The sequence below is a fragment of the Pimephales promelas genome, chromosome 15 (genome assembly GCF_988280905.1).
Source record: "Pimephales promelas chromosome 15, fPimPro1.hap1.1, whole genome shotgun sequence".
NCBI lineage: Eukaryota > Metazoa > Chordata > Actinopteri > Cypriniformes > Leuciscidae > Pimephales > Pimephales promelas.
Genome location: NC_142783.1, coordinates 33,584,119 through 33,590,118, shown reverse-complemented (window position 1 = coordinate 33,590,118; position 6,000 = coordinate 33,584,119). Strand labels below are relative to the sequence as shown.

Here is a 6,000-nt window from a genome sequence, read left to right as displayed (position 1 = left end):
TGATTCAAGCAAATAGAGTCCTGCACCCTCAAGTCACTGTGATCTTCTGGTCTATAGATATGGCAAACAACAAAAAGCATCAAATGCTTAGAAAAGTATAACACAATTGTATGCACCAGGACTTGCTAGGACCTTAAAACAGGTTCATTGTGATAAGCCATTCGTCCACGACTTGCTAAATGGCAGCTGTCCATTAATCTTGGCCAGAGGAGAACTGAGCCGACTAAGACTGGTTTCTTCCAAGATTTTTTCTCCATTTCTGTCACCTGATGGAGTTTGGGTTCATTGCCACTGTCGCCTTTGGCTTGCTTAATTGGGGTTGAAAAGACGCTCAATATTTATTAATTCTACATTTGTCGATTTGACTGCTCTGACACTATTGGATAAGACCAAAAACTTGAAAAGAATTGAGCTGGACTGATGACTTCTGTAGAGCTGCTTTATAGCTCAATTTAGTGGAAGCTTGTTCCCGCCAAAAAAATAAAAATTTAAAAAGGCAATTGGGACTTTTCTCGCACTTACGTTTATAAGTCGCAATTGCTGAGAAAATAGATCACAAAAATGTCATAATTGCAAGATATAGCCTCACAATTATGAGAAAAAAGTCCAAATTACGAGAAAAGGTCTGAATATCATGGGGAAAGTCAGAATGGCGAGATATAAATGCACAATTGCGAGAAAAAAGTCAGAATTGCAAGAAAAATCAGAATTGCGAGAGAAAAAGGTCAAAATAGTGAGATATACACTCACAACTGTGAGAAAAAAAAGTCAGAATTGCGAGAAAAAGTCAGAATGGTGAGATATAAACTCACAATTGCAAGAAAAGTCAGAATTGCGAGATATAAACTCACAATTGCGAGAAAAAAGTCAGAATTGCAAGAAAAAAATCTGAATTGCGAGAAAAAAGTAAGAATTGCGAGAGAAAAAAGTCAGAATGGTGAGAAAAAGTCCGAATGGCGAGATATAAACTCACAATTGCAAAAAAAAAGTCAGAATTGCGAGAAATAAACTCACAATTGCAAAAAAAGTCAGAATTGCAAAATATAAACTCACAATTCCGAGAAAAAAGTCAGAATTGCGAGATATAAACTCACAATTGCAAAAAAAGTCAGAATTGCAAAATATAAACTCACAATTCCGAGAAAAAAGTCAGAATTGCGAGATATAAACTCACAATTGTGAGAAAAGTCAAAATTGTGAGAAAAAAGTTAGAATGGAGAGATATAAACTCACAATTGCGAGAAAAAAAGTCAGAATTGCGAGAAAAAATCTGAATTGTGAGAAAAAAGTCAGAATGGTGAGATATAAACTCACAATTGCAAAAAAGTCAGAATTACGAGATATAAACTCACAATTGCGAGAAAAAAAGTCAGAATTCCAAGAACAAAATCTGAATTGCGAGGAAAAAGTCAGAATGGCGAGATAAAAACTCACAATTGTGAGATAAAATGTCAGAATTGTGAGAAAAATGTCAGAATAAGAGATAAAAAGTCGCAATTATCGTATACATTTTTTTATTCCGTGGTGGAAACAAGCTTTCCTAGAATCGACTTGGTTTTGCAGAAACACATTTTGCACCATCAGCAGTTATTGAACTAACTCGACCTGAAACACTATTGTCTTCTACTGTATTGCATTTGAATTCAAGTCAGATATTTGCATCATTAATTCTGTTACTTTGCTGTTTATTACTGTGAAGCTGCTTTGAAACAATCTGTATTGTATAAACGCTATAGAAATGAAATGTGACTCGACATGACTTCATTATAAGGAATAAAACTGTAGTGCTTGACTTAGCAAACACTCAGACAAACACATACATTCAGCTCATTTATCTCTCTGGTTGTTCAAAGGCCTTCTCCCACACTTAATTGATATGACAAACTAATCTGGCTTTTGTTTTGCGTGACGAGGAAGTAAATTCACTTAACAAGCTATTATGGTGTGATGTGATGTGACAGTGGTTTGGACGAGTGTCAGCAGGCCAGATAAAGCCGGTGCATATGTTTATGATGTAATTACGTAATGGTTGATTATGAACTATATACATTTGCTGCCTTCAGGTCATGATGTGTGAGTCCATTACCTGAGTTAGACTTTGGCAGGCATGCTGTTTCCCTTAAGGACACACACTTACACACACACACAACATGTATCCACAACAACAAACAAATTGGGGTGGGACTGTTTGCAAGGAAAAACTGAGACGTGTGTGTGTGCATTGGCTCTCGGGCAATATTGCGCATAAACAAACCCAGAGGAAGAGACCATCAGCCATGGTACACAAATAAACGTAAACTACACAGCTGGGCGGCTTTGGCTTTGCCCCAGAAGGAGAGGTACACAAATATTTAGACAGGCAGTGTTGGATTTCAAGAACGAAACGAAAAGTAGCCATAACGATAAAATGTTAAACCGTTCTTGGCACTATGAAATCGAGATTTATTTCACAGAGCCATCTCTATCATACTATGTGCATAAATGGGAAATATTCAAGAAATAAATCCTTAGAGAAAAATGTTATTGCTCAGAGGTGAAATAAGATATTCGATGAGGGGGGAATAGGGTGGGATCATGTGATTTTATCCATCAGGAATTGTTTGGAAGGTGAAAAATATTGAAAGGGCAGAAACAGTATTCATCTTTGAGAAAACATGCATATACGTTTATATCTGAAGTTATATTATAATAATTGATTATATAATTAATAGCAATATAAAAAAAATGAAGGAAATAATTAAAAAAATAAAAATATCAACAGATATGTCTGCTGAAACTGAAGGACACTTCAGCTAAATCTTCATTTAATTGATTTACAGTAATATATTATTGCTGTGTACGAGAAATGGGAAAATATCTCCAAGATAATATTTCTTTACTTTGAAAAATGTATGCATTCACATCAGAGCCATACAGAATGCATGCATTAGTATACAGTAGTGCTGTCCGGCCTTGGACACTTCACCATTTATTCAAATATACTGTATTATTAAAAATGTGTTAAAGATTTCATGAGCATATATTGTGTAATTGTACTTGGAGTCCATTTGATTTGTGCGGACATAGTTTTGACATAAATCATTTTTGGCTAGGCTTGAAAGTAATCGTAAACACATGCAAAAACAAGAAAAAAAACAACAACATATTAATAAATGATTATGTTGTAGTCAATCCTGTCAGCTTTTTGTTTAATAAAACTTTTTATAGAGGTCAATTTTTTTTTTGTGCAATTTAACCAAGTTTAGTTTTTTTTTTGTTCTTCCCTCATATTTAACACGCATAACAACATTTTGATGGTTTAATTGCTCGTTAAGAACAAATATCCCCTCCGGACATCATTTATTGCACATCTAAAAGCCAATTCCCACGCACCGACAGAGAGACACACACACTTCTCGGTTTTTGTCGGAACATAGTGTTACCCTTGTGCTTGTTTTTGCCAAATGAACATGTTTAATCGGAATTATAATGTCTGATAATAAGTGACGTGCAGTAATCTAGTGACTGTCGACTGTCTGTGCAATGTGAAGTCTCTTTAACTCAAACCACACAAGTTATTCTATACAAACAATGCCGTATACTGATATAAGAGTCTATCCTTCCTCCTGTGCAGCGTGTGTGTGTGTGTGACCTCTTCAGACAGACAGACCTGACAGCAGACGTGCACCTGCAGCGAGCTCTGACATATCCTCAGATCAACAGCATGACTGGTTTTCTTACGTAAAGCTGTGCACTTCCAGCGCAGGTGTCGAGCTCTGTCCGATTACACAGACCTGGATCTGCTGCCAGACAAACAAAACCCTCTGCCAACTCCGAGGAGGAACGGCCCGGCACATTTTTACACCATGCATTTTGTAGCAACCATTTTCCGGAGTACCGCTTCGCTCGAAATCATCTAATGTGCATTGCAATGTGACTTTCTGATGACATGACATTCATCTCAATTATCACTGTAAAAAATATTTTCAAGATTTGTTATCACAACATTTTTTCTTTAGTCAAATCAACTTAAATCATTTATTTAGTTCAGATAACTTATTATTTTGAGTTTCTGATGATTAAATCACTCTCCTTCATTGTATTAACTCACTTTTTCCAGTTCAATTAACTTAGTTACTTAATTTTTTAAGTTAAAGCAACAATATTGTTTTACAGTGATGTTATATTAACTAAATCTGAACCTGTTAATAAACTTTTCATTAATTAACTCTTCACATTTACAGGTTTCTCAGAAACGTCATAGTTATAGTGGTGAACAGATCTATAAAAACAAATATACATTTAATTAAATATCATTTTTGCATTCCAATTTGATCCAGAAGCAAATCAAAAAATCAGTGCACTGTAAAAAAATATTGTTGGTTTAACTTAAAAAAGTAAGTTAATACAATGAAGGAGAATGATTTAATTATCAGAAACTCAAAATGATATGTTATCTGAACTAAATAAATTATTTAAGTTGATTTGACAAAAGAAAAAATGTTGTGTTTACAACACTGTGAAAAAAAATATTGTTGGTTTAACTTAAAAAAAGTAAGTAACCTGGTTGCCTTAAAATTTTAAGTTGATTGAACTGGAAAAAATGAGTTAATACAATGAAGGAGATTAATTTAATCATCGGAAACTCAAAATAATAAGTTATCTCAACTACATAAATTATTATAAAGTTGATTTGACAAAAAAAAAATGTTGTGGTAACAAATCTTGAAAATATTTTTTTACAGTGACTTTTCAAAGGAGGAAAAAAATATTGAGATTAGTAATCATTAACTAGTATTCTGTAATTTAAGGTCAAAGTAAAGTATAATGTTATGAATTTACATTATTTAAAAAAAGAAAAAACATTGATAGCTTTAATAAATGTGAAAATGCATCGCCAGTCTGTGAAAAGGTCTATTAAAATAGAAATATTATATAAAATACTAAATAAAAACTTGAAAAGTTGCCTGAAAAACTAACTGAAATAAAATAAGTTTAAGCTACTAAAACTGAAATAAAACACAGAACAAATGACTAAAACCTGAACTAAATTTAAATAAAAAAAACAACTATAATTGAATATTAATAACTGATTTTTGTCCATGTCTAATTGATTTTTGTTTTGTTTAATAATGTGTTTTTATCTGTACTAAAAGCCCCTATGGACAGGTGTTGAAACTTAGCACATGTGCTATTGCACTTTAAACAATGCATCTGGTTCGTCCAATGTTATTGTTATGCCCATATTAAATAAATAAATAAATAAATAAAATAATAATGCTATGAAATGAAATATTGGACACCTCTGACATATTTAACCCCTTAACTGTCACCGTCCCGGTACCGGGACACCTAACTTTACTTCACTATATTTCTATAAAATCCTAATCTAATTATGACAAATTATATATCGCTGGAAAGGTCTAAGACTTCTAAATAGATATTCTACCCCTGGTTTGTGTTAAAAATTATGTAGGAAGAGTAACTGATGAATTTATGACAAGAGTGCACCTCCAAAAAATCTGCATCATAACAAGAGTTTTGACCTTTGTCACAAAAAGTCGACGCACCCACTTTTAATCATTGAAACTTCTGTTTTTATGCTAAAAGTTCATAATGAAACATATAATCTAGTATTTTTCAATAAAAAATAAAAAATTATAGTATAATATTATCCTCTAAAAATGATAATATTTATATTTATTATCCTCTAAAATGTAATATATTTTTTTACCGCCTTTTTTATTATATCACATATTTTAGTAGTTATCATAAATTAGGTATCATTTGAAAGCTTATAAACTCAGAATTCATCCTGTGAAAACTGTTTTATAATTGAACGTTGCGTTACCATAGAAACGGTACTTGTTTTATCAGGCTCCTCCCCTTTTGGGCATCATTATATTTCATAATTTATGATCAAAACCTTTTCTAATCTTAACAAAATTGATATTGTCAGAAAGGTCAGAGTCTCAATGTTCCAAATTTTGTGACAGAATTGATATTTGGACAGAAATTTAT

The 6,000-nt window shown here is 32.6% G+C and overlaps 1 long non-coding RNA gene across 2 annotated transcripts in view; it reads right to left on the bottom strand.

Moving 5' to 3' along the window:
• The window catches only part of LOC120464137 (uncharacterized), a 49,477-nt gene continuing 43,477 nt past the window's right edge, over positions 1–6,000 (bottom strand). For both annotated transcript variants that reach the window (XR_005618607.2, XR_016146613.1), the window contains one exon: positions 1–51. This is a non-coding gene — a long non-coding RNA (uncharacterized LOC120464137). The remainder of the gene's footprint in view (positions 52–6,000) is intronic.